The 13,154-nt window shown below is 40.7% G+C and overlaps 1 long non-coding RNA gene across 1 annotated transcript in view; it reads left to right on the top strand.

Moving 5' to 3' along the window:
* The window catches only part of LOC113950142, a 147,665-nt gene that overhangs the window by 96,876 nt on the left and 37,635 nt on the right, over window positions 1-13,154 (top strand). The window lies entirely within an intron of this gene.

Here is a 13,154-nt window from a genome sequence, read left to right as displayed (position 1 = left end):
CAGGGGTGGGGGAGGGTTGCGTCTATCCCCTCTATCATCGGTTCGGGGACTCAGCAGAGGGAGGTTTCCCTCTCACAGTTACCATCCCTCTGCAGCCCCACTTGCTGCTCTCGCTTGGTAGATTTTCTAACAAAGAGGCAAAGTGTAAGACACGTTATTAATTTGAATCGTTTTTGCTGAAAGCTCCACTGCACTACTGAGAGTGCAAACTAAAAGCCCTCTTTCTGCTCCCCCTGAAAGATATAATTCATACTTGGGAGCTTTTAAAATCATTTGTTTAACACTGCAATACTGGAAAGCAGAAACTGTGTATTTAGCTCAATACTGGAATCCCTTGTGCAATAGAAGCCAGAAAAGCTAGTCAAGCCACTCTATCGTATCATCTACACCCTACTTCAGGACTAAGGAGTGCAGAACTCCAGAAATCAGGATGAAATCTGGGCTAGTACTAGTATTACTGAATTGGCCAATAGAGACATATACAAAAACCACACGAAGTTTTCTGTTAGGTCAGTTACCTCCAGACTGACTTTTAGTATCCTCTGTGGGAACAGTGTGTAAAGTACAGAGTATGTTTTAAAACTGCTTTGATGTTTCTTATAGAGATTATAAATTTTATTTGAATTTACAATTGGGCAACCAAAGAGAAATTTCTTCTTGATCAAAACTGTTACTGTGTTGCTCTAGTTTTGTGTTAATTTACTGCCAACATGCTTAAATTGAGATACACCACTGAAAAATGCAAATCAAGTCCATGTAACATACTATCAAAGGTCCCAGCTTCCTAGCTGATTTAATTTTAAAAAGTCCTTTTTTAACTTTAAACACAAGAAGATATTCTTCTAAGAGTTATGACCTTTCTAAGAAGGTATTTTTCCTCAATTGCTAAGCTCTAAGTTTTCCTTACTGCAAAGCCAAACCTCTTCCTTTATGAAGTGCTGGTGCTGGCCTGCTGATATCCTTGGGGACGGGGGGGGGGGGGCGGATAATGGGGGAGAAGACTACTTTAAAATAACCCTGCCCAGAAAAACAAAAGTCCATTCCACCATATGGATCACTCGCTGGGGAAATGCCTGTGTAAATAAATGGGCTGTGCAACGTGCCTTGTTGAAGCAAAAAAATCAAACTCCTCACGCTCAGAGGAAAATTAATTCAAGTCAAGGACCTACTACTGATAATCCCCTGCCAACAGCCACCCGGCCATATCATGCCTTGAGTGCTGCTGGTTTACAGCTCTTCCACTGGTGTTAAGGTCAAATCTAGTAGAAAAGGAAACTGGGAACAGATAGATTCAAGAGATTGTTTAAACAAGATATTCCTCTGTGGGAGTGCTTAATTGCAAAGAAATGACCTGGGGGAACTGGTATGTCTGACTGGTCATGGAGATCCTAACAGGGCAGATGTCATAAACTTGGAAAGATGATGATCAGTGGGATGTTCCCATGATACTGTGCTCTGGAAGGATGCAGTGAGCTTTGCTGATAGCTAGTAGTTCTGCATATTAAAGACACTTTGGAGCTGACTTGCTTACCAAAGAAGTTTCATCAATGAACAACCCAGACCTCAGTGAAAGTCCCAAACTCAAATAGGAAGAAGATATATAGTATTGACTCAGCCTCCCTCACTGGTGGACCGTGGTGGCAGCACAACAGCCTGAGTAGAGGGAGGAAGTAAGTACTCATGGATGACTTTTATTTGGTCTAGAAGAGGCAAATATTGCATCCAGACTTGGCAGAGTATGTTTTTAGATGTCTCTGGCTAGTTTGTGGAGCAGCTTGTTCAGGAGCCCACGAGGGCAGCACTTGACTTGACTCCTCAGTGGTTTATGGGATATGATGTAGGGACTAACAGCTGAAGAGCTTCCCTGAAAGGGGTATCTTAATGTGCTTAGATTTGGCAGGAGTAAGACAAGCCGGAGTTCTCTACCATTGCTCTGCTCAGCTTGAAAAAGGAAAACTAGATGCAGATCAGCAGGCTTGTTGAAAGTAAGACAGATGGAACACCTAACTCTTTGCAGGGAGTATGGATGTTGCTTCCGTAAATCACATGGGAAGTGCAGAGAAAATAACTGTGTATCAAGAGAAACCTGAGAAAGGGTGAGAAGAAACCAGCATTGGCAGGATTAGTGAGATTGCAGGAGCAAGAAAGCATCCTTCAGAAAGCTGAAGTGCTGTCCAGATGAAGAAAACTGAAAAGATGATAAACTCTGGCATGTACAAACATGATAAGGCTGGCTGAAGGAGTGTGAGGGACAATTGGCAAAAAACATAATAGCTAAAATGTCTGTTATCTGTTCCAACACATCATGAACAGGAAGTCTGCCAGGGAATTGTTCGGTGAGGGGATGGTCAGGTGGCACAGAAGCCCTCAGGGCGCAGCACGGCTGTGCAGGAGGAGCAGATGAACTCTTTGGAGTCCCAGCATGAGTACAGGTGTACACTGTAGAATGGGACAGCACTGACTCCTGCACAAAACCTTATAGAGTTAATTTTTTTTATTTGGTGACATTATATGTATGGGTGTTCCACCAATTCTTTTCTTTTCATAGTTTCTGCTATTTGTAGCTTAGAGTTATCAGGCTAATTGATCACAGGCTAGGGAGAATTACTTTGTTTATCTTGTTCTTGTACTCTTTCCCCGAGGATGGAGTTAGGTCTACTGTTGGATACAGGCAGTGGAACAGATGGACCTTTGCTCTGACCCAGAATGGTTACAATAATAGAGACTTTCTGGTCTCAGAAATTGTCCTGGAATGGGAGCAAGACAGTTTGTGCGTATGAGAGGTTGTAGTGTTGGTTGGATCCAAGCTGAAAGCAAGGTTTGTGTCTGTATAGAGTGCTCTGCTAATGATATACCCTCTCCTCTGTTTTTTGGGTTTGTTTGGTTTTGGGGTTTTTTTTTGCCTGCAAACTGTGTCTGTGTGGATGCTGAAAACTGTCTGTGTCTGAGTTTTGGTGATTATGTGCTGTGGGGTTTTTGGGGAGTTTGGTTTTGTTTTAAGGGAGAGCTCTTGGAAAAAGAAATTGCCTCAGAATTTACTTCTGTTGTTTACAAACTGGGATGTTTTTGGCAGTGAAATTTGAGGGTAGTGGCTGTTTGCCTTCTTCAGTTCAAGACACTTTGAAGATTTGATTTACAGTATTCATAAAGAAATAATTATAGGGTATTAAGCTGGAAGAGACTGGAGATGAGAATGGGTCATAAATTTGCTGTGAGTCAGCAATGTTGTTCTGGTTGTTCTGCTCTGACAGAAACACTGGGATGTATAAACAGATGCGTAACGTGCTGCATTTCAGACCTCAGTCAAATTACACTAATTCAGGTGATGCTTTTCCAAGAGCGAACTGACAAGATAGCAAGGGGGTTCTGTGATTCAGTCTAGAGAAAAGAAAACTTGAGAGATGGAAGTGGCCAAGTGTTGCCAAGAGGCCAGGGATAGCTCCATTTTTCCAGTCCCAAAGTAGAAGGAAGGAAGTAAAAGGCTTAAAAAAAAAATAAAAAAAATTGCAAGTAGGTGTCTGAAGACACCTCTTGCGAGTGAGGCACTGCAATAGATTGTATAGAGAGATGTCCATTGTCACAGGCTTTTAAGCACAGATTAGGGAAACATCTGTCAGGGATGACAGCAGTTTAGTTGATCAGTGTGGGGCAGAGGGCTGACTGGATGATCTCTGGAGTTTTCTCCAAGTCTCATCTCCTAGGGCTCTAAGTTTATTTCTTTATTATCCAGTCATTGCCTTGAGTCTCTAAGGAAGTTTCTTGCTTAAATTAAATCTGTTTAATTTTACTTCCATTGCTTTCTCAATGCTTGGCTGCAAACTGTGAATAATTCTGACAGCCTTATAGAGAGATCACAAGAGGCAGTTAACATACATGTTGACACAGATGGGAATGATTCAGCTGGACATGTGAAACAAAAAAACTTACCCAATTCTGGCATACATGAAAGCCTAACTATTGCCCATCAAATGCAAGAGGGGAAAGCCAAATCTTTCAAAACATGATATGTGAAAGAAGGTACCAGCTAAGCTCAGTAAGGGTGTGAAGGAAATGAATAAAGGAGTGAAAAAACAGAGTATAAAAAGATTAGCTCTCCAGTAAAAAGCCAATATGATTGCAGAAGCATTAAAATCCCTGCAGGAGATTTACTGAGGACTCTGCTCTGGATTAGAATTTGATATAAAATAACTTAACTAAAGTCATACAATTTCTGTGCCATTTGTAGCTGAGTTAATAGCATATGTTCCTGGAGGATTACAGTCAATGATTAAGGAAATTAGGTTTTGTTTGAATTTAATTTAGTTGTATAAAGCTGCTACAATAATTTACAGCTTTGATATTTAATATTTAATAACCCTGATCTTAAAAGAATCCAAGATATAGCAATGTCATTACATATTGAAATATTATCCCCATAAGTCATTAATATTTGCTAGTTGAGAAGAATGTTCATCAACTAGATGGGCTAAACAGGAGCTACTTGATAAAAACCAATGCAGTTTTACAGGTGGTGGTAGTGAAATCTTTCTGTATCTGTTATCCAGTAAATCGTAATTCACTTAAAAAGAACTTCTCAGTCTCAGTTTCAGTCATCAAAGGAATACACCCTTGATAGTTTTCTTTCATCTAATTTCCTAGCTTTTGGCTTAATGAACATTACAAATCTTGTCTGTTCTTTCTTATAACCCTGCTTCTGCTGCTCTCTCCCTTCATTTAAAAAAAAAAAAAAAAAAGCAGAGCACCATGTCTTTGTTCAGAGGAAAGGAGGCAGGTAAAAACACCCTCACCTGAAAATAAAGCCCCCAGTATTTTCAGGCACCTTTCTGTTTGCCACTATGATGTGGTCTAAGTGCCCCCCTGTACCCACACCACCAGCTGCGGGATCAGGTCTCAAAATATGCTTATCATCCAAAGTACAAATATGCACCCCATGAAGGAAGAAGCAAAGGGCTTCCAGTGGCCAGCCTGCTCTTGTTCTTTCTTACATCTCTATAATCTGGACGTAATTTCCACTCAGTGCTTCCCTTCTTGTGCCTGTAGTCATTTCTCTCCTCTATAGCTTTTCCTTGAAGGATAGGACATATCAAATGGGCTATTTTGGATAGCTGGCACTGCCTTCCAAGACACAGATCTGACAGAGGAGAGTGATCTTAGCCCAAATTCCTGTTCCTGTTTTAATGCATTGTGAGTCCAGGTTTTTAGAAAGGAAGGTGAAAGCACTGACTGCCTGGCCCTGCAGTTATGAGTGGATGTGGGTCTGCAATGGGCACCAGGGCCCTGGCCAGAGTGGTAGGTGGTGTGAGCTGGCAGAGCTCCACTGACATCAAAGCTTCTGCAGCCCCAAAATCTGGCACAGAGGGGTATGTTTTCCCCTCTGATTAAAGCTGGGGGAAAGCACACAAGCGCTTTATCGCTCTCTACAGTTATACGACTTTTCTGTTGGTTTTGTAGCTCAGAAAAAAAGCCCTCTGGAAGGACTACTTTTTTCTTTAAGAACTAGAAAGAAAGAAAAAGTTTTTCAGGTATTTTAGTAGGATTTTTAATTCCTCCTCCAGCCAGGGCTCTATTTCTGAGAACACACAGGAGTTCTGCAGCACTGAATATTTCAAAGAAGAAGAAAAGCAACCTTGTTCTACAGTTGCTATTTCAACCATGACTGAAGCAGGAGACCTGAAGTTACTGGGAAAAACTATAGCGTTTGTCATTAGGAAAGAGGAAAATTTTCTATTTTTGGCTTGGAATCCTTTAAATGGTCTTTCTAGTCATTCTCTCTCCTATTCTCCAATGTAAGGATGATGCAATGACCCGACAGGAAAAACATGATTCAGTTTTGGGGCACAATGAAATGGTGGCTAGGCACAGGTTCCTGGTGCAGCTATTACCAGTGAAAAGGCCAGCTCCTCTCACAGAGGAAGCACTGGGCACACAGGCAAAATATCTCAGGCTTCAGATGACAGTTGTCAAGATAAGCTTGTAAGTTTAAAGCTAATGGCACTGGTTTTGTTTACCCTCTGAATACCTCTGCATAGTCTTACAATTAAGTTCTTCCTCCATGCTCAGAACTCACTGGGATTCTTGTGGAAGTATTTATTATGGCACCAAGTCCAAGCTAATGAGTCTGAGATCAAGGTAATTCAATCAGTGCCTCACTACAGCTTGATTTCTTTGGGCATGGTGTTTTGGTAATTACAATCATATGCCTCTGATAAACTCAAAGCATAAGGAAGAGAGATGGCAAAATGTTGACTATACAAAGAAAATCCCCAAACATGTAATGTTTGTACTGGGCACATGAGAAGTCTGACAAAGCCAGGACTCACTGGAGGAGTCATGGAAGGACAGTGGCTTCTGGGCTCATCTGTGCTTGATAAATAGGGTCTTTCTTGATTTTTATTTTTTTTAATTATTATTTTTTTATTTTCCATGATATACAGGTTGTGTGTAGGCCTTTGCCATCATCAGTCAGAACAGTTAAACAATCACACTTGGCTATGGTCCTAGCAAGCCACTTTCCTCTCTGGTGATACTGGGGTCTAGTTATAATCTGCATATATTTTTTATGTATATTTTTATTTTTTTTCAGGCCCCTGACGTGTTCAGAATTTAATAAACAAAATAGTCATGGAGCTGCGTGCAAAACTCCACAATATTTTTACAAGCTAATTTGTTAAGCTGGTTTTTTAATCTCTGTGCTGGAAAAGACTGAAAGAAAGGGCCATGCCACAAAATACAGGTTGGCAGATTGGGAAATTGTTTCATGAATGCAGACAAGGGGAGGAGGAGCTTTGGAAGGAAACAACTTTCCCCTCCACAAAAAAACCCTACTAATCATATTCATCATTGCTGCAGTAGAAATATAATGACCCAGGTCTTTGTCCTAGAGCAAGGCTTCCATAAACCTGTCAAGATGCTTAATTATATTCTGTTGCATTGGACTGCCACAGACCTGCTAAGTAAAAAAATATAGTATGATTAGCAATACTCCTTTTGAACTGCAATACTGCACTGACTTTCCCATCCTCTTGCTATCAGTGAAAACTTCCTAAAGACAAAAATTTCCACATCTTTGTTGGTTGCAAAATATATTCGGTTTTACAAAAAAGCTTCTTCCCAAAGGCTGCGGTTTCTGAACAAACCATCTGCTCAATCATTTTCTTTCCTGGCAAAAAGAGAGGCTGAGTGCCAGAATTATTTTTTTTTCCTGTGATGTTTACCCATAAGTTATTAATACCTATCTGACACCCACAGAGATCTTCATACTTTTTTGTTGAGTAAAACAATATCGTTGAGTTGTCTGACGATATCTAAAAATGAGTTTGCATTGTTTCTGATCACTCATACTGTATGCCTCACAATGCCAGTTTGTTTCTAAATAATGTCATCTGTTGCCTTCTCTTTAGTGCTTTATCCCACTGTCTTATATTTCCCTCATCCTTTATTTGAGACATCTGTCTGTGCTGGTCCTGGTATGCATAATGACTTGAGAGACTTGAACAAAGAGAGCTTATATGGTGTAATAGTCACGCACAAATATCTTCTGGAGTTTAGACTCAGCGATGTCACAGTATGTTCCTGATGGCCTTTAAACTGCCTTGAAGTCAAATGTCAATTCTGATACTGCTGATGGGAAAAGTCACACATGGAAAAGCCAATTGAAAAAGAGAAACAAAACAACTGCCACCCAGAAAAAACAACTAATGATCCCAGCAAATGGCTACTAGTTCTCGTGGATTTGCTGAGCCTGAAAAACTGTATTTGAAATAGCAAAATCTTCCTTGACAGGATCTTCAGCATCTGGCAAGAAATAATAAGGAAAGGTTTTAGACTGAGTTTTGTAACTAGCATCTGACTTTTTCATGTTTACTATATACTAGGTAACAGTATTACAAGGTTCAAATGAGAAGTCAAAAGGGTAGGTCTGTGGTCATAGGTCTGGTGTGTGTTTAGGGCAGCTTTAGCCTCAGACACCTTCAGAGAAAAGTTTAGGAGTACATCAGAGTGTTTACCATGCTGAATGACAACCATGGGACAAAACCAATAAAGTCTCATCGGGCTTTAATATCTTGGAGTTTTTTGTTATCTTGCTTTGGTTTTGTTTCTTTTTAAGAGCAAAAATAACTATTTCATCCAAGAGATTCCACTGGAGTATTTCAGTTATGCCAGCTTCTGCAAACAGTTCCAACGGGGGAAGATAATCCTATTGCTCTTGGAAACATCTTGGCTGATTAGTACTTTCCAGTACCTCAACTGACTAGAAGCTGTGAGTCCCTGTTCTGGAAGTTTGATTGGGATTTACTCATCTAGGGTTATAACTTTAGCTTTGTAGGAATCAAAATGTATCCAAATGCATTATATTTTTAGAAATCCTATTTGGAAATACTACTAACTGATTCCTTTTGTCTGTAACTGAATCAGAAAACAAGGGCTCTTCTAGAAGAGGATTTGTAAGATCCTGTCAGTTCTCTACTTTAAAGTCCCTTTTGTGTCTCAAAGACAGACAAGACTGTTTTGATGTGCTTGTTGGAAGATTTGAGGAGAGAGATATCTTGTTCACAGAAGGAACTTTTTTTATTATTTTGACTGCACCAAGTAAACCCAAAATCTCTTAGAATAAGCCCATTACATTGTAGATCTGAGTTTCATCCCAAAGAGAGAGCTGCTGTATTCAGAAGGGCTAAAAAAATGAGCCACAATTACAGTTACATCAGAAGAACCTTGTGTTCCTAGTTGCAGCCAGTCTGTGTGCTTGGAGTTTTGTGGGTTTGTTTTGCATATATGAGAGGGTGTCTTTAGGGCATGTGTTTGTTTTGTGGGGGTAGGAACCAGAGAAAGAGAGGTGAGCAAGCATGATGGGGGACTGATCAAGCTGTCCAGAATACCCTTATTGCACAGAGGTAGTATAAATCATATGGTAAGGTACATTATTTGAAATGTAGCCCAAAATGCCCAGCAAGTCAGGATCCTGATTTACAGCATGCTGAGGTGAAGATATTTTGTCAATTCTTTCATTTCTGTGGTAGGTTAGGAAACATTTAGTACTTTTCTCGAGCATATTTTGAAATCTAAGTCTTTTCTTAAAGTGTGTCTAATATTGGCAGGAGAGAACTTTGCAAGTTTGAAATTCAGAAAGCCTTTATTCTTTGAATTCACGTTTCCTCTGTGACCCTGAATTGCCACAGCTTTTGTAGGAGTCACACAGGTAACACTTCCCCAGCTGGGGCAGATACAGGAGTTCTGAGCCAAGTGACCACTGGGGCTACAGAACTGGAAACTGCCCTCATGTGCCAAACCTGAAGCACCAGTATTAGAGTGAATGGCATGTGAGAATATGATTTATAAATTGTAATTTGGCATACTTGAGGAAACATAATACGTGTAAATCCTGTCTCCATTCTGAGATACTGATGTTGCAATATAGATGGATGGTACAGTAGTTTTCGACTGCTTCAGTTTCTGCATAAACATTGGATATATATTTAACTGATTAACCAATCTTTATGGCTTGACAGGTGTTTTTTTCTCTCTTAACCATCTTATGCATGGCAATAATTAGCTACAAGCCTGTGAGCTGTCACGCACAAATGAAATGGATACTTTCCAAATACGCATTTCTGGAATGGGAAGGTTCTACCAAAAAGAGACAGGTTTTTTTTATTAGTCATTGTTGTGATTATTTATTATTTATGAGCTTGTTTATTACAATGATAGGACAATATGAGGAGGACTATAGAGCTTCTTCTCATTTATGATTCTCTTTTTTTGTCTCTGTATATTAATAGCTTTCTTGTGACACTGTTTTCTTCTGCACAGTATGTTTAAGGAAACCATCCCAAATTGCTTAACTGTAGATCACCCATTCAAAAGACTGAAGGGTAATGGGACTGGGATTGGAAATAAGATGCAAACTTGAATAAACTTCCTGGGTGTTGCTACAGACTGAGAAGCCAGAGGAGAAAGTTGCACTGGATGTAGAAATTAGGTAGTGTGTAATGAGAGGTCAGCTGTAGGTGAATTAGGATCACCCAAACAGGCACAAATTGAGTTCACTGAAAGAGACATCTGTAAAGGAAGAAGTGAGCCTGTACAATGAGAGCTAGACTCTGAAATCATAGAATCATAGAATGGTTAAAGATCATCTAGTTACATCCCCACATGCACACAGGCAGGGACACCTTCTACTACACCAGGTTGCTCCAAGCTCCATCCAACCTGGCTTTGAACACTTCCAGGGCTGGGGCAGCCACAGCTTCCTTGGGCAACCTGTGCCAGGGCCTTACCACCCTCACAGGAAAGAAGTTCTCTTTAATATCTAATCTAAATCTACCCTCCTTCTGTATCAAGCCATTCCCCCTTGTCCTCTCACTGCATGTCCTTGTTAGAAAGTTCCTCTCCAGCCTGACTCATCTGCTGTTGCTACAAGTTCAAGAATCTTCCAGTGTGGTGGCTGGATATGCATTCTTGAACTTGTAATAACAGTCAGTTCATGAGCCTGACAGGGAACCAGAAAGGCAAGATGTGGCTGAGATTTCAGATAAGGTAGAATTGAAGCTGTATTGGAGATGCTGAAGGGCAGATTTACAAGTGCAGCAGGGGGTGAGAGAGGGCAGCATTGTTTGGCGTGATGTCAATAGTAAAGCATGAGTTAATCCAGCTAGTAATAAATACAGCACATTGTGCAGTATCCTAAGGGGATATAGCACATACTCTGGAGGATGTGGATGAACTGTACACCCGGTCTTGGCAAGCTCCACAGTTTTGAAGTCCTACACACCGAGGTTACAAAACTGAACATTTAATAAACGAGGCATTTGGGAACTGAAACCAGAGCTGCATTATGCTGTAGATAAATATGTTTACAATGAGAGTTGAGTAAAATAAAGAATTGGTTTCCTGTAATCTGGAGTCACTGGCTCTTCCTTTTGTATTTTGAGGCAGTTGCCCAAAGGAAATAGAGAAGATTGCTGATTCAGTGGTAGCAGAGATAGCAGAGATGTTTTACAAACTCAGCTGAGCCAGAAGGATTGGTGTTTGGTGGTGGGGTTTTTTTTTTGGTTAGTTGGTTGGTTGTTTTTCGTTAGCAGCTGTACTGCAAATTCATGCAGGCTCTCAAACTCATGCTTTTCCAGCTTCCTTCTCAGTAATATGAATAGATTTTTTAGTACCAGCTAAAAAAAAAAAAAAAAAAAGGTGTTTCTTTCAGTAGTGCACCCGATTTCTTCAGTCTGTCAGTACCAAAAGTTAGTGAGAGGGGAAGGTTATGCCCACACTTACTCTTGATGCCTTTTACCTCTTAATTTGCAGGAATATTGCACTCCAAAAACAGGACTTCTTTTGTTTTAAGAACAAGATATTAAGTCATGTATGAGTAACAATACTGTTACTCATGTATTGTACAGTAATATAACTTGCAAGAGGAGAAATGTGACAGTAAAGTATATTAAGGGACACTTCATGGATTATGGAAAATATCCATAAGTCAAAGTAATTAGCCCTGAAAAACTGGCAACTGCTATTGCTATAAATACAGCTGCACCAAAGAGGTTAAAAAAGATGTCTCCATGGAGGTATTTAAAGGTATTTTAATACTTCTGTCACTACAGTAACTATCACCATCCATAGGTACAACTGTAAAATGTTCATGTGTGAGAAAATAGCTAAATCAAAATTATCAAATAATAGCACAAAAAAACCTTACCTTTGTTTCACAAGGTATTTAATGTATAAAACACCCTTTAAAATATAGGATCTGTGTCCCTGACAAACTTACAGGGACTTAAATTTGTGACTCTGGATGGGTTGATTCCACTTCTTGCACTAGCCTCCAAGAGCAAGGTTTTAATGGAGTTTTGATCTCTCTTGGATTTGCATGTCAGCAGCTGTGAGCCCTTGCAGCAGGGTAGGCAGAGCTGTTCTGTGAGTGTTGCTCAGGGACCTGTTCTAGGCACGATGTGCACATGAGCAAAGCTGCCAGCACAGGGAAGTCAGCTGTGCTCTGAAACTTGGGCAGATAAACCGCTGCTGTGCCGTGACGGTGGGTACTGGATTAAAAGTGGTTTATTGCATTGTCGTGTGCTGGTCTGATGCCACTAAGGAAGGAAGCTAAAGGTCAGACTGAAAATATGTTGATGAATCAAAACAATCTTCTGGCTCATGAGGAGATATGGACCAGGAAATCCCTGCAGCTATCTGGGGAAAAAGGTGAAAAAGCACCTGGACTTGGCTTTTCTCTTTGCCACGGATGATGCTGTATCACCCCAGGTTTTCAAGGACAGTCTTGTAAGCCAATGTTACATGTAGCAAAGTGATTAGTCGCAGGTTGAGTTTGCATTGCTAAACCAGAGACCAGTTTTCAAACATTTCCTTAAATAAAATACTGCTGGTCAAGTTTGAGATAATGTAACTGAAGCCTCGTACTGCAGTCCTAGAAAAATCTGGATTTGGGCCAGGAAGTAAAACTCGACATGCTTTAGTAAAGCTGTGGGAGTGATCGTGTTGGGAATGAATCATCCTGGACTTTGACAAGCACTCTCCAAGCTTAACCAGTTCCACTAGTCTGAGGTGGTCTTGGTGGATACTGGTGAGAGGCTACACTTCCAACTACAGGAAACTCTTTCCATTCCAATCCTTGTCCAGCTGTTTGCCTGCAGAGGACTGGACTGGGTGACACTATGAAGGCAACACACATGTGCTGCTTGTCTTTTCCTACATATGACCAAACATGCTGTCTCAATACCACACCATGCTGCTGCACCATGGCACAGTTAGCTTATGGTTGGACAAGAGGTGGGAAAAAACTAAACCAGAGCAAGGAGGCAGCGACTCCAGTTACCTGGCAAGAGCATTTGCAGATACCATGTGATAAGATCCTTTTCAAGGGGAGCTCAGCAGTACCTCACCATAAAGCCTCGTGAGTCTCAAAAGCTCTGAAGAGCATAGGAGTCTCCTCACCACCAGGAGCTTCTCAAGCACATCAAGCCTATCTTCAGTGACTTACTACTTGGCACTGAATCAAGCTCAGCTCTTCAGTCCTTCCATTCAGAGACCCATGGCTTAGGCCTGCTGAAAGGCAGCTGACAGCTCTGTGGTTGACATCTTTCTCCTCAGACCTGATGGAACGTCCTTATGATCAAGAGATAGATGGTGCCAGAGAGCAG

Source organism: Corapipo altera, unplaced genomic scaffold (assembly GCF_003945725.1).
Source record: "Corapipo altera isolate COAL_440 unplaced genomic scaffold, ASM394572v1 53, whole genome shotgun sequence".
In the NCBI taxonomy this organism is placed as follows: domain Eukaryota; kingdom Metazoa; phylum Chordata; class Aves; order Passeriformes; family Pipridae; genus Corapipo; species Corapipo altera.
This window is presented reverse-complemented; position numbering and strand designations above follow the sequence as displayed.